The 16,445-nt window shown below is 52.1% G+C and overlaps 1 protein-coding gene across 3 annotated transcripts in view; it reads right to left on the reverse strand.

Annotated features, from left to right (window-relative positions):
• UBE3B (ubiquitin protein ligase E3B) overlaps positions 1–16,445 on the reverse strand; it is a 2,019,282-nt gene that overhangs the window by 1,419,225 nt on the left and 583,612 nt on the right. The gene's annotated exons all lie outside the window — the stretch shown is intronic.

Consider the following 16,445-nt stretch of genomic DNA (forward strand, 5'->3'; position numbering starts at 1 on the left):
TGTTCCGACAGAAATCGGAGATCTGGGAGCTTCTCCGACGCTTCGGCCCGGCCTCCCCCTGCCCCCTGGGAGAGGTGCACGGGAGCTGGCTGAGTCGCGCAGTCGCTTCCCGATTCGGGCGTTGCGGCTTTTCTGCGGCGCCCAACCTTTGGTGCAGTCGTAAATCAGGCGATTGGCTGCACCCGACTTTTTGCCCCGACGAAAAACGGAGGTCCGGGGCCCGCTGGGACGCTCCGGTCGGGCTCCCCCTGTCCCCCATAAGAGACTCCCAAGATGGCGGCCGTGTCGATCTGACGATCCCGGAGCGGCCCCGGAGCAGGACAGGGAGCGTACACCCTGAGGGGGCCTGATCCCAGCCCCCCAGACGCCTCTACCATTGCCCCCTACTGCCCCGGGGTGCGAGCCGCTACAGGACCCCATCGATCCATCGACCACGCCAGCGAAGCTGGGGTGTGACTGCGGGGGCATCCCCGAGTCGGGACTACTGGACTTTCTGCGCCACCTACTGCATCCCTGACCCGGGGCGCCCAGGACGGACTTCCTGCTCTCCGGAGAGCGGATCCCCCCGCCAGCGCAGACCTGCACACTTCGACCTGATCCGGAGGCTGGCTCTAGATCCACTTAACCTACAACGCTCACAGGTGAGACCTTCCCGGTTGGGCCATTCCCAGCGTACTGGGCCTGGCGGCTTTCTCACGGGATTGTGGGACCTTGCCTGCTCACCCCAAGAAGCTGCGGCGCTCCCCCTGAACTCCCAACTTCTGCATCCCCCCCCGGCCAACCACACTACGCCAGGCAACGTTGTCACCCTGAACGAACCGGACCTCTCCTGTCCTACTAAAGGCAGGGCGCTCACATCCGCTGTGCGACCAGATCCCGAACCACACAGAGCCTAATACCCCCGCACCTCTACGTCCCGCCGAAATCAAGCCAGAGAAGACGAGTGAGGCCACCTGCCCCGACAGGAATCCCCTGCGCTCCCAATCAGAACCGAGACAGCCCACCATGGCAGCAGCAAGAAACAAAGCCAAAAATGCCACCCTAGATCCTTTTGTCACGGCGAAATCTCACCCCACCGCCCAGACTACAACAGATGACCCAGCAACACGAGATAGCCCGGACACCAGACACAGTCAGCTGCTAGGGGCGATTGAGGCCCTAAAATCATTTATAGACACGAAGATAGGCGAAGTAAAAGCCGACATCCAGCTGATAAGGCAAGACGCTCGCAACCTAACTGAACGTGTCACCATTGTGGAGTCCTCTCAAGAGGACATGGCAACCGAATCGGCAGCCATGAAATCAGAACTCGCAGAACTTAAACACAAGGTAACCCTGCTGGAGGCGAGGTCCGAGGAAGCGGAGGGCCGCGCTAGACGCAGCAACATCAGGATACTGGGCGTACCGGAGGGGACAGAGACTGCTGACCCGACGACCTTCGTGGAATCCTTAATCCAACAAGAGATCGGGGTGGCAAACCTCTCACAGGGCTTCGCCATAGAGAGAGCACACAGATCGCTCCAGAAGAAACCACCCCCAGGCTCCTACCCTCGCCCCATCATAGCGAAGGTCCTCAATTTCCGAGACCGGGAGGTGATCCTGAAGTTTTCAAGGGAGGGAGGAGAGATAAAACGAGGCAACTCAAGAATCACGATATACCCCGATTATACTCAGGCGGTCCAGAGAGCGAGGAACTCCTTTGTCCCAGTTAAGGCCAGGCTGAGGAAACTAAACCTAAAATATATGCTGCTATATCCCTCCAGGTTGAAGGTAATTTATAAGGGAAAAGCAATATTTCTCGAGACACCAGCCGCGGCTAACATGTGGATGGAACACAATAACCTGGCTGAGATTCCTGTTGAATCCCCACACGGGAAACTTAACGAAGGTACCCAAGGATGAGGGCCACACGCCCCGACACAGGTGCTTGCACCCTTCCACAATTGCCTGAGGGGTCAAGAAACTCCAATCTCAAGAAGCAAAACTACAATGTGAGAAGCTAAAAGACTGCGGGGCTCGCCCGATCTCCCACGCATGGACACGGACCTCAACCCCATGAAAGACCAGTGCAGGCCAGTTGCCAGCAGACATCTACTCGCGCCAGACACCCGGATTGGGACAGGCAGCGCAGGAGCACCTGAGCACTCCACCGTTGTGTCAGTCGCTGGGTGCACCAGTTTTAATTGTTCCACACAAGTTATTACCGTTCTGACTGCCCTTACTCTGAGGACCTTTGACCAAATGGAACTGAACCCAAAATTAACCACTGGAGCTAATCACTCCACTCAACGTGAACAGACCATGGCTCACAACAACAAGCGAGCAAGCCCCAAAGAGGTCGTAAACCTCTCCTCGACAATTAATGCAACCAAACAATGGCACCAAAACTTAGGGTAATCACATGGAACGTCAGGGGGATGGGGTCCTACCTCCGAAGAAATCGAATACACTCTTACCTAAAGAGGGAGAAGATATCAGTCGCACTCCTACAAGAAACACACCTCTCTGCCGACTCTGCAGATAAGTTATCAAATTACTGGGGGGGCCAAGGCAACGGATCATCATACTCGAAGTATGCAAGAGGAGTGTACACATGGGTGAGCCCAGACACACCATTTCAACAGCAGGGGGTGGAGCAGGATAACGAAGGCAGGTACTTGCTGGTGTGGGGCATGCTGGAGGGCACCCGTATATGCATAGTGAACTCGTACTTCCCCCAGCATGGCATACCCTCCTACCTCAAGAAGCTGTGCGCTAAACTCATGCTCCATAGGGACCACAACCTGCTGTGGGGAGGCGACTTCAATTGCGTCATTAATGTGGAAATGGATAGATCCACCACACCACGATCGAACAATAACCTCTCTGCTTTGGCCCTCCACAGAACAATTGAAGACCTGCACTTGGTTGACACCTGGCGAGACCTTCACCCCACTGACAGATCATATTCATTCTACTCGGCCCCCCACAACCTGCACACCAGGATAGACTACCTCTTTATAAACAACAAGCTGACCCCTCAGGTCGAGTCCGCAGAGTACCTAGGCAGATCAATTTCGGATCACTCCCCACTAATAGTACAATTCTGCCTCCGACCCCCCCTACCTCCTATCCCAACGTGGCGTATGCCAGTGGAGACATTAACTGACCCTGCATTCAAGGACCACCTGGCCGAGAAACTAGAGGAGTATATAGAGATCAATAAGGGATCAGTGGAAAAATGGAGCACTCTCTGGGAAGCAATGAAGGTGGTGACAAGGGGAGAGGTGATTGCTGAGGCGGGTGGAATCAGGAAGCAGTTGAGAAAGGAACTAGAGGCTGAGGAGGAAAAGATTAAGCACCTCGAAAACAATTCCCCTCCCACAATTGAGACAGAGAGCAAGCTGAGGGAGATCAGGGAGGAATGCAGAACAGCATGGGAAAGGCTCTCGAAGTTTGACTTCTCTACTCACACCATGAAAGCTCATAAAGAGGCGGATAAACCAGGCAGGATACTAGCCTGGCTGTGCCGGAAGGAACATCCGAAGCAGGCCCTTACAGAGATCAGAGACGGTAATGGCACAATCCACAAAACACAACAAGCAATAAATGAGGTCTTCACTGACTTCTATGCGGAACTGTATGCTCACAGTGACCTTATACCCGAGGCAGACATAAGAGACACCCTTGAAGAAGTCGACCTACCTAAACTGAACCGGGAGCAAAGAAATATGCTGGGAGAGGTCCTCACGATCGAAGACATCACTGAGGCGATTAGGTCCCTCTCTACAAGCAAGACCCCTGGAACCGATGGCCTTACCCCCGAGTTCTACAAGGCATACAAAGAGATCCTCTCTCCCATACTACATGAAGTCTATGCGGAGGCATTCGAGACAGGCACGCTACCAGGCACCATGAGAGAAACCCTCATAGTGCCGATGCTCAAGCCAGGCAAACCACCTGAAAAATGTGACTCATATCGCCCACTTGCGCTCCTAAACTATGATAGCAAAATCCTTACGACCATACTGGCTAAGAGGCTCTCAAAAGTGATAGGTTCCCTGGTACATGTGGACCAATGCGGCTTTGTCCCCGGATGCAATACTACAGCCAATCTAAGGCGGCTCCAGCACATAATGGCACAGACAGAGGAATGCAAAGAAGACCTGGCGGTACTCTCGCTCGATGCCATTAAGGCCTTTGACTCGATCTACTGGGAGTGGCTAATCGAAACCCTGAGAGAGTTTGGATTGGGCGAATACTTCATCCGATGGGTTAAGGTACTTTATAATAACCCAGTGGCAAGAGTTAAGACAGGGGGCTTGGTGTCGGGGGCCTGGGCTATTCAGAGGGGGACCAGACAGGGATGCCCGCTCTCGCCAATGCTATATATTCTAGGCCTGGAGCCAGTGGCAATTTATTTCAGGAAACAGCTGTTCGATGCGGGCATAAGTATTGGTGGTACAGACAACATCATTTACCTGTATGCAGACGATGTTCTCTTATACCTTCGCGACCCCCAGATGAATGCCCCGATAGCTCTAGACATCTTAGATAACTTTTCGAAATACTCAGGCATAAAGTTCAGTCGACAGAAATCATCCGCCTTCCCTCTGGCTGGCCTCAGGAGAAAGAGCACAGAAGAGCTACCCGAGATTGGGATTCAGTGGCAAGCTGAGTCCTTCCGCTACCTGGGCATCACCATCAAGCACACACCAATCTCCACTCACGAATACAACACTGAAGCCGCATTGTCGGGGGTACGGAGATCCGTCAAATTTTGGTCAAAACTACCGCTATCAGTGATGGGCAGAGCTGCAATATCTAAAATGATAATTTTACCTAGATTCCTCTATTACTTCACTAATATAACATTCTACATTCCTCCATCCTTCTTCAGGAAGCTGGAATCCCTGATCAGAGACTTTCTTTGGGGACGAACCAGGCACAGGATTACACTGAACATCCTCACACTTCCCTACTCCGCTGGAGGAATCCAGCTACCCGACTTCCAAAGATATTATTTGGCGGCACAACTAACACATGTCGCCAAATGGCTGAGCGATGAGCCCTCGGCCGAGACGAACCTTCTCTGCCAACTGACCTCACCCCTGCATCCTAAAGAACTAATATGGAACAACAAAATAGGGCCTCCTGACCCGCCCATAATAGTGCAGGTGGGTCGACAAGTGTGGAAAAAGGTTAGATCTATGCTGGGACTGCAGCACCCATAGTCACCCGAGATTCCCATTCTAGCTGATGTATGTGAAGTCCCCGATGACCTATCAACAATGAGGAGATGGGAGAACTGTGGTGCCTACACGTGGGGAGACATGTTCGGCGAGGGGCAATTCAGAGACTTTGAATCACTACAAGGAAACGACTGGCTCACCCCGAGCCACTACCTATGGTACCAAAAGGTGAAATTTATCGCCAAGAAGAAATGGAATGTGTGGCCCGAGGAGCCCGAAACACACGCCCTGATCCAGGAGATGCACGGAGTTAGCGACGGTTGGAAACCAACATCAAGACTATACATCCAAATAAATGACAGGCCTAACCCAAGAAGTACACGTTTGAAGGAGAAATGGGAATCCGACTTGGGGACTGAAATCACGGAGGGAGAATGGTCCAGAGCCCTAGTATACCCGAAGGAGATATCTAGGAACGCCAGATTCAGGCTAATACAGCTCAATGTCCTCTATAGGACCTACATGTCCCCACATAGAATATCCACCTTCAACGACAGAGCCAGCCCGCTATGCCCATGGTGCCCCTCTGACCATGCTGACATGATCCACATGTTTTGGACCTGCCCTAAATCTCAGAAACTATGGTTCGCCGCTGAACAGACCTGTAGGAAAGCTGGCCTGGAGATATATGAATGGACACCGAAAGAATGCCTACTAGGCACCTACCCGAGGCTGAGCAAAATCAAGCACCTGGTGAAACTAATGGACATAGCATGTGTGCTGATAAAAAGGACGATCGCAATGGCCTGGAAATCCTCAGCAGGCCCCAGGTATGAACCTTGGATCAGGGAGATGGAAAGATTGACGATAGCAGAAACTAGAGCATGGGAGGAGGGAAGTAATCGGGGTGGGGAAGACTCGAGCACCACACTTGAGGCCTGGAAGACCCTTCTGAGAGACATGATCTTCTCGTCGACCTATAAACCCCCCTGAATCAACCATCCACAAATGGCACAATGGCCAAATCCGCGCACTGTTGCATCCATCCTGCACATGCTTCCCCCCCCCCCCGTGCACCACGAAGATCAGTCAGAGCCCAACGGAATAGAGACTGGGGTTCACCTCCATAAGCAAAGACCACAATAACTCAGAGATCAAAGGACAGTCACTGTTATCACTGTTACTTCTTTTGTTTATTCTCCCTTTTTTCCTCTTGTTTGTTCTGTTAGCTGTTTAATGTTACCCATAACTTATAAGGCATAAGTGATATGTAATTCATGTATTGATACAAACCATGATCGTAATGGTCCGGAATATAACCGTAAATGCCAAATGCCAATAAAAACATTATAAAATAAATACTTGCGCTACTGGGAGGGATAATGCTTGCCTCTGTGTCTTTAACAGAATCAAGACTCCCTGCGATATAGCAGGGGTAATCTTTATTCTATGTCAAGACTGGAGGCGAGCATTATGCTTGCTAAAAGCTTTGCACTACGGGTGCTGCCATGGCGCTGCCATGTTAACTATCGGTAAACTTTTCTAAAGGTAGCATCGCTAGACCAGCTGCTCTCAAAATGTCTTGGAGGCTAGCTCCGGCATAAAATGCCTTTGATGCCATAGCTCCCGTCACGGAGTGTGCCCCGAAACGTTTCACATCTATGCCCGCTAGGGTCATGACCTCCTGAACCCATCTGGCTATAGTCAATGCTGCTACTGCCTTATCCGGCTTCCTATGCATAATGAGCAGCTTTGAGACGCCCTGCAGTCTCACCTCGCTCGTCCTGGCCTCATATTCCTTGCTACAGTTAGCCATGCACAATTTTGGCTGCTCATGAAAATAGGGATAGGAGATCTCTGCCAAATGGCATTTTGTACACCTTGCTATAGAAAAAAACAAACGTCTGGAGAGAAAGTCTTACCGTCCACCTTGGGTGCTTTCACATCTGCAACTCGCCCGCAGGAGACCAAGCACAACAGCAAAGCTTGTTTGCCCGATAGATCCTTGTTCCTGAGTCCAGTCAAACAGCCACAGCAGCATATTGACATCACAAAGCTGTGCGAACTTCGGTGTGGGGTGCTTAGAAATGTTCACGCCCGCAGCACACTGCTGGGTGTTCCCCTATGGGGGCTCCATCCACCGGTTCGTGTCCCGCCGAAATGTCGGATCTGTATACTCCCACTGTCCGGAAAGCTGTGCCTATGTTTGCTGGGGAGGACAAATACTGTGTTGGCTGCACCAAAGGGACCATCTCCCCCAAGCTGCGTCGTAGTTCTTGCGAGCAGAGCAGGCCAAAGACTGTTTGATAAAGTCGGCAGCCTGCTTCGAAATGCCTGGCAGGCTGCATCTGCCCCCGATACCCTGCATGCCAGTAGTGGTAACTGCCCAGTCTTTGTCAGAGGATAGAGGTTCCCTAGGGGATCTGACAGAAGGTCCTTTCTAGGAGGAATCGCTACGGGAAATCCGTGGAATTTTCCATCAGTACTGGAAACCACGCTTGCGACTTCCAGTCTGGGGCTACTATGATTGTTTCCACCTTCTCTCAGCGCATCTGTGCCAAAGTCCTGGCTAGCATCCTGAAGGGTGGGAAGGCGTAGTGTACAGCGTCCGACAACAGCTGCAGAAACGGGTCTGCTCTCTGTGCCTCTGGGTCCAGCCTCCAGCTGAAGAACTTGACTGTTCAACCTGGAATGCGAACAGGTTGGTGTCCAGTGGGCCCCAAATGGGTGCAATTTGGGCAAAGATGTCTCTATGTAGCATCCAGTCGCAGGAATCATGTCCACTATGAAACCCAGACATTCCTTGTTTTGCCTGGGCACGAGCTCAGACTTTTCTTGGTTTATCAAAAACCCCAGAGATGTGATGAGCTAGGATGCCCAATGAACTTTCACTAAAAGAGTCTGTCTGCTGCCCGCTAATACAAGGATATCGTTTTGGTATACTATGATTTGCATACCCCTCTCCCTCATGGCTGTTGCTACTGGCCTCTTAATCTTCATAAAAGCCCAGGGTGCTTAGGCGAGGTCGAACGGGAGGCACTTGGATTGCCACACCTGTTGGTTCCAGAAGAAGCTCCGGTACCTGCAGTGCTCTCTGGCTACCGGAATCGTCAGTTAGGTGTCCTTCAGCTCCATTCTCACTAACCAATCCTCTTTCCGGAGAATGTCCCTTAGAAGGTGCACTCCTTCCATCTTGAAGTGCTTGTATATTACCCACCCATTCAGTTCCCTCAGGTTGATAACTGGTCTCACTTTCTCTTTCCTGTGCACATGCCGCTGATAAATGCTGCCATCACATTGCTGCTGAGCTCTACCGCACCCTTGCTGCCTAGCTACCGCAACTCGTCTTCTAGAAGTTCATTCTCATCCTGACTCTGAACTAATTGCCGGGGTCAGGCCTTTGGTAGGGTTTCGCTGTAAAGTCCAGTCTGAACCCTGCTACTGCTTCGAGTAGCCAGGCATCACTGGAAATCTTCTGCCAATTTTCTAAACACCCTTGTGTCCTCCCTCCCACTGGAAGGTAACAGCCCACTCTCCTTACCTGCTTGGGCTCCTGGCTGCCGGTAGTATCTTCTACCTCTACGCTCTCGCCTGCTGTGTCCTTGCACCAGGAAGAACATGTTGCGTTGTGAAGACTCCCAGCAGTGCTGCCTGGGATTTGGAGGTCTTTTTTGGGAGTGGAAAGGACCGAACGCCAAACTTTACTGCATCCGGTCCCTGCAAAAATTCTGGCAGGGAAGATCTTTTTAATGGATGTCTATGTTTTTTCTAAGGCAGTATGAATGCCCACAAATCTCCCCATTTCCTTAGCAAACGCCTAGCCAAGCAAGAGGCCTTGCACTGCTTCACCTGCCTCATAAGAAGCAAGGTCTCCTAGCTTAGAATCTATCTTCAGTAAGAGGCTTCTTTTGGATGACTGGGCACAGTTTGCTCTCTCCCCTTATCCCCTTATCAGCTTCTTCTCTAGGAGGTTGGCCAGAGGACGTGCGGTCATCCCTATTCAGACCTTTGCTTCGAAGGCCATCCCCAATCAAGCACATCAGTGTTTCCAGTCTTTCTTGTAGCAGACGCCCCCCTTGGTCTTCCGCGTTAACCAGGGAATCACCCAAAACTCTTGAAACAGAGAGTCAGGTCTGTGTCCACGTCCAGGATAACCTGATCTTGGCTCTCCTCCCTCCCGTCTTCCGACTCCATGTCATGAGTCATCCCAAAGTGCCTGTACACCGAGACGTAGCAGGCTGAGTGGCACGTCCTCTGAGGTGGGGTGAGTAAGAAGCCTTAGGGGATATACAGTATGAATTTAATTTGGCTCCCTTTCCCCAGCTATGTGCTGGTAGGCTGAATACTTCTCCTTTTGGGGAGAGTCAAGCGGGCTGAAAGCTTCTCCTTGTGGGGAGAGTCAAAATAAGACCCCTGCATCTGGGGCACAGTACTGGGTGCATCTTAATCTACCCGGCTGCCGTCTCTGTCTGCTGTTGATTCCAGCCAATAATGCAGACAAAACACCAAACTCGTTCTGCGGGTTGCCGGTACTTTAGTATATGTGGCAGTAGTATCTTTATCTGTTGCTCGCCGCCACAGAATGAAGTGTCCTTGATTCGGGAAGAAGAAAAGCTGCGCTGCATTCATTACGCCTGCGTGAGCCTATCGCACACCACCCTGAAGGTAATGAGTCCCATTGCGGGTGCAAGGCCACGACAGAGCGGTAACACCTCCCTGTCGCACTGTGCTACGGTGGAGAAAATTATACAGAGCACAGCCGGGGGACCTACAGTGAGCTTGATTCTCACGGGTCCGGCTGCGCTCCAACCGGCAAAATGAAAACCGCTGCACGATCCAACACAGTTTACGTGTCTCGCACATTACAAAACACAATTAAAATTGCTATTCCCTGTATAACTCCATTAAATGTACTCAGTACCAATCTACCCATAAACTGTCTGACACAGTGTGAGCATGCTAAATAACACATTAAACATGATAAACTCCCAGTTGTAGGAGCTCTCAGAATAGGGTACTTAGCTTGTGGATGAGCAGGAAAGGACCTGGACAGGAAGTGACTAGGGTTCACAGTGGGAGGAAGTGGACTGATGGACTGGCAGAGGCCCAAATTTCATGGGAAATGTAGTCCAGTTTGTTTTTAGTTTTGGCTATTACGTAGCAATGAAAGTGCTACCATTAAGCCGAAACTATTTTCATTAAAATAAGACCTTTAACATAATAGCTTCAAACAGGGCCTTTGAATCATTGTCTGTAATGCTTTTCAATGCAGAGGACATACGAGGATGGAGTTCTGTTTAGGTATGTGTCCCACCAATTGACAGGGTAATTCATAGAATTTCGCACAAAAGTGGCGCACGCGGCTGGCGCACAGTGTGCGTGTGCGAATGTCTGCTCCCGCCGCGTGCGCTAAAATCGATCTCCGCGCACAGCGTATTCATGGATTTTAGCCTCCAAAACCAGCCGTGGCGCAGAGTAGCGCAGCGACCCTGCAGCAGCGCCAGTTACGTCCCCAAGAACGCCCTTGCGCAAGCAAAAGCCATCAAAATTCCCAATTCAGCGCAAAGGGCTGCGCTAACCCTGGACCAGTATACAGGACTGCCAAACAGCAAACGCCGAGCGGGGAACGTGTATTACTGGGGTGCGTGGCAAGTGCCACACGCGAGGTCTGTAGGGTATGTGTATTTCTAGGGTGCGGGGAAGTTTAACACGCGATTACAGCAGGGTACGTGTACTACAGGTATGCGCGGAAAGTGCCACACGCGATTTCAACAGGGTACGTGTATTCCTGGGGTGCGGGGAAGTTTAACACGCGATTACAGCAGCGTACGTGTATTACAGGGGTGCGCGGGAAGTTCCACACGCGATTTCAGCAGGGTACGTGTATTTCTGGGGTGCGGGGAAGTTTAACACGTGATTTCAGCAGGGTACGTGTATTACTGGGGTGCGCGTGTTAGGGAGAATTCTCTGTTTAGGCTGAATTTCCTAACCTAGTGAGTCCCCCAGCAGCTTTGCTGGATTTCTGGAGTTTGTTTTTTTCCATACTGCCAAGAGTGAGACTCTTTCCTCCCACTCTTGGACATGAATGTGGTTGATTTCTTTGAATGTGAATGTGTTCTATGGGCTATGGGGTCTTTTACTCCATAGGGCCTCATGTGTTTTGCTATGTGTGTTACACCGCACCCTCCGTGCCTTAACACTGGGGTGTCCTAGAGGATCCCCACCATAGACTCCATACCCTGGGACTGACTACTGTCTCCCAGGGCATGTAAAGTCACCATTGGCTTTACTAGACCTAAATTTACTAACAGAGCTAGTACAAACCATCCTATTGTGGACGTACTGGTAGGGGTAATTCGATTACCCCTGGGTCTGTTGTTCGAGGGGGCACTGTCCCGTCCCCCCTCGTCGAGTTTTGGCTGGTGGCAGTCGAAACTACTTTTTATATTCGACCCCGAATATATTCCTATGGGATCCTTCCCATTGTTGGAGGCTAATACTTTTTCACGTTAGTCTCTAACATACCGCCGGTTTATATGTCTTAAATAAATCTACCGGTTGGTATTTTCTGCCAGAACCGGTTTTTAAAATGGCGTATGTGTTCGCCTCTGTAACTCCGACCCAAAGGTTGAGCCCTTTGTTTCACTTTTGGCAGGCTTCTACACAGAAGCCCTCCAAAGTGGTGCCATTCTGTCTGGGTACTACAGGGGGCGTGGGAGGGGGTTTAGGCACCCTGGACTGAGTTGCCTTGCCAACTCAAGTCGTACTCTGGTGTGATTGGCCCAAGTGGTGAGCCACCCCGCTCACCACTTAGCGTGTTTTGATTGACAGCTAGGCTGAATGAATGGGGGTTTTCTGCATAAAAGCAGGGCTTTTGGGACTGGATCTTCAGAAGTCGCCACAGGACCTAAGAATCCGACGAGGGTAAAGCTGAGCCGACCTGCAACGACGACACCTACGGTGGAGACCTGCTGAACCGACTCACCACTTCCCAACGACAGAGGAGAACTCCCTGCCGGAGAGTCTTCTTCCCCTGACTGGTGGGAACAACCAGTCCCTTTGCTTTTTCTTCGCTTCCAGAGCGTAGTGGTCGAATTGCCCGTGCTGAGCACCCCGGCAACCGGATAGCCACTAACCTGTACCGCGACCAAAAGATGGTGCCTTGTGACGGAGCACTCCGCGGCTGGTCTCTTCCCTGGTGGTGCAACGATCTTCAACTTTCCTTCGACGATGAGACCATCTCTTCTCTTGGCAAAGCCCCGACTTGCATCCACCACCAGGAACAACTGCCCCCGCCGGAGCTGTCTCTTCACTTACAAGGTACCGTGTCCGCCTGGCTTCCCTTGTGACGGTTAGCGTGAGGTGTCTTAAATCCTTACCTTTCCATTGGGTCGCCTCCAGACCGTCTTAACATTTTGTTCTAAACTGGTCCAACCTTTCTGTGTCAATTTGCTACAAAGACTCGAAGTGCATTTCCACTGTGATACTTTTTGGGACATATCGCCTTGCCTCTCTCCAAGTGGGCCTGGCCTCTGACTTTGTGATCAACAGTAGACCCTGCCTTGCTTGCCTTGCATTTGCTTCATAAAAAAAAGTGTTGGAACCGAGTTTGTTTCATACCCTGCCTTTTCTCTCCCGTTCTAACGAACATTAGAGTGCCATCTAGGTTAAAGCATTCACCTCTGTCTGCAAATAAGTGGTGCCGTTGAACCTAGACTTGTCGAAATATTGTTAGGGGATTGATATACTTATAGTAATTGTAATTGAAGTTGTTTACCGTATTAGTGCCAGTGTGTTTTTCATAGATGTGTTTTTAAAATAAATAATTATATATCTTTACACCCAAGCTCTGTTCCGTGTCTGCTTGTTCTACTGTGTAAACTGCCCTATCTTGTATACTCCGCATACTGCCTAACTCTTCTTGAGGGAAGTCTGACTGCTCAGCCACAGCTACCAAGTGAATCTGTGTGGTACAGACTGCTACCAAGTGGGTTTACTGCCAAACACCTGTAGGCCTAAATCTTTTGCAGTGGTCCCAGAGGGAACTGCACAGGTTTCTGCTTAACAGCGCGGGAAGTTCCACACACGATTGCAGCAGGGTACGTGTATTTCTGGGGTGCGGGGAAGTTTAACACGCGATTTCAGCAGGATACATGTATTACAGGGGTGCGCGGGAAGTTCCACACGCGATTTCAGCAGGGTACGTGTATTACTGGGTTGCGGGGAAGTTTAACACACGATTTCAGCCGGGCACGTGTATTACTGGGGTGCGTGGGAAGTTCCACACGCAATTTCAGCAGGGTACGTGTATTACTGGGGTGCGCGGGAAGTTCCACACACGATTTCAGCAGGGTACGTGTATTACTGGGGTGCGGGCAAGTTTCACACGCGATAGGCCCTGTGCGAGTGGGGTACGTGTATTTCGGGGGTGCAGGGGAGTCCTACACGTGAATTGGCAGTGTGGGTCCACCCAGGTGTTCCCTCTACACCATCCACGGCCCCTGCAAGCAGACCACACCACAGGGGACTACCCTGCACCCCTGGTCATGTCCCGCAGGCAGCCCATCCACCATGGGCATGCCCCCCAGCCAAGCCACATGTCACCTTGCACTAGTGATCACCAACGCATTACCCCCTTGCACCCCCAACAGCGCAGGGCACCTGCCAGCAGGCCCCCACTCATGTCCCCCAGCACCCCCACCCCCCAAACAGTGCAGGGCACCTGCCAGCAGGCCCCCACTCATGTCCCACTCATGTCCCCTTGCACCCCCCACTCATGTCCCACTCATGTCCCCTTGCACCCCCACCCCCCAGCAGTGCAGGGTACCTGCCAGCAGGCCCCCACTCATGTCCCATTCATGTCCCCTTGCACCCCCACCCCCCAGCAGTGCAGGGCACCTGCCAGCAGGCCCCCACTCATATCCTCTTGCACACCCACCCCCCAAACAGTGCAGGGCACCTGCCAGCAGGCCCCCACTCATGTCCCTCTCATGTCCCCTTGCACCCCCACCCCCCCAGCACTGAGGGGCACCTGCCAGCAGGCCCACACATGTCCCCTGCATCCTCACCCCCCAGCAGTGCGGGGCACCTGCCAGCAGGCCTCCACACATGTCCCCTGCAACCCCACCCCCCAGCAGTGCAGGGCACCTGCCAGCAGGCCCCGACGCATGTCCCCCAGCCAACACGTCATCACAATCTAGATCCCTGGCCCTTATGGCCAGCCTCCACATGCCAAAGACCCACCCAAGTATAGCATCCACCCACATAGAAATGCCAATTACATGATACAACCCCAATGACAAGTATGTAAATGAACACATGTCCGTCACACACACACAATGGGTGCAAGTGAATGTCAAAACCCATATCATGACATGCATGAAACCAATGAGATGATACCACAAATGGAAGTATAAAAAAAAATATATATTAAAGATAACATGAACGTAAATCAAAATAAAAACACACAACAATGGGAATAACAAAAGAAATGGTCCATGTCCGATAAATTATGAAAATCAAGAAAACATAAGCAAAAGAAATCCAAAAAGAAATGTTGTCCAAAGTCACAGTTCAAAAAATCAAATCCAAGGGAAAATAAAAAGTAAAAACCATTGCTCCATGGTGAACACAAAAAAAATATTTAAAAAGATGAATCCAATGTAGAACTATGTATAATTGAAGAATCCAGGGTCCATGAGCCCAACTTAAGAAACGAAACCTATCAAAAACTACTACATAATAAAAAAACTATATACAAAAATGTGGTCCATTGTCCAAGCGGTCCAAAATAAAGAAAAAATGAAAGGAAACCTAATACTAACTAATTATTTACAAGGGCAGCGGGCAAGTCCAACGGCTCACATGTTGATGTCCCGGGCCAGGGCATCATCGAACTCCTGCTCGATGTCCCGGAGGCGGTCCTCTTTCATGGCCCCGAGGGTTCGCAGGGACGATGACATCTGGAACTCCAGGTCCCTGCCAATGGCCTCGAGGCACTCGGCCCGCCTCAGGGCCCTACGCATGGAGTTCTCCGCCCTGATCATCGTGAGCCGTGCCTCTTCCGCCCGCTGCCGCTCCGCATCTATCGCATGGCCCAACCGCTGCCACACGGAAGAGACTCCCATTCCTGGGTCCTCCTGCCCTATGGCCGATGCCTGCCCCTCCGATGTTGATGGCCCTGAGCCATCATTGCTCCCACCTACAGCCTGCTCCTGCTGTCCATGTGCCCTGTCCGATGGTGCCTGCACATCCTCCATCTGCTGGTCTCCAGTTGTGGTGTCCACCCCTGCTGGACCGCCAACTCCAGACTGTGGCAGGGATGCGATCTCCACCAAGCTGGCTGTGTTGGTCAGGCCAGGTCCACAGGGGGCCCTTGTGGAATCTTGGCCGGAAGACGATGTGGAGAACGACCGGCGCATAGCCTCCACAGAGGAGGAAAGGTCCGCCAGAGTCCGCGCCACATGTAGGAACCCACCGACCTGGGCCCCTCCCAGCAGTGCCACGTCAAAACGCTGCTCTTCGTGATGGCGTGCGTTCTCCGCCCAGGAAGAATGCACGTCATCAAGAATGACACGCGTGCGCACCGCGACACCCACCAGGACGGATCCCATACGGTCGCAGGACCCCTCGCCCGCAGGTAGTGGAGAGGCAGGTGATATGGCACTCTCCCCTAACTGCGGACGGGCCTGGGACAGGGTCTCCCTGCTGGTGCATGATGGTGCAGTCACAGGGTCAAGGACAGCGACATGCACAGGCCCCTCCGCGGTGACCTGTGCTGCCTCCTGACCCTGGACTGCACCACTTGCACCAGTGGTACTACCCCCACCAGGCCCCATGTGCGGCTCAGTAGCGGGCTCCTCCTCCTCTGTGGAGACCACCAACCTGGATGTCTCCACACCGTCTTCTGCCATTGGAAGCCCCTGTGGGGGCTCACCCGGCCCTTCCGCCACAGCCGTTGTGGCAGACGCGGCACCAGCCCCCTCGCTCCCGGATGATGGTAATTCCTGGCAGGGTGGCTGGGCCATGCGTCGCCGCCCGGTGGAGGCATCCCCGCCGCTTGGCTCCACAGCGCTGTCTCCACCCTCTTCTTCAATTGACGCTGCGTAGAGGGAGACATAGAACACAAGCATCAGGGTACAGCACAAAATACCCTAGACAGGAAGCAATAACACATGAGTGGCACTGTCAAATGTCACTTACATCCTGTCTTTCCACAATACATGGGTCAATGCATGCAACACACATGCAGAAACACTCCCGGCGCCTGCAATC

This window comes from Ambystoma mexicanum, chromosome 10, assembly GCF_040938575.1.
Source record: "Ambystoma mexicanum isolate Mex_15411 chromosome 10, UKY_AmexF1_1, whole genome shotgun sequence".
NCBI classification, from domain to species: domain Eukaryota; kingdom Metazoa; phylum Chordata; class Amphibia; order Caudata; family Ambystomatidae; genus Ambystoma; species Ambystoma mexicanum.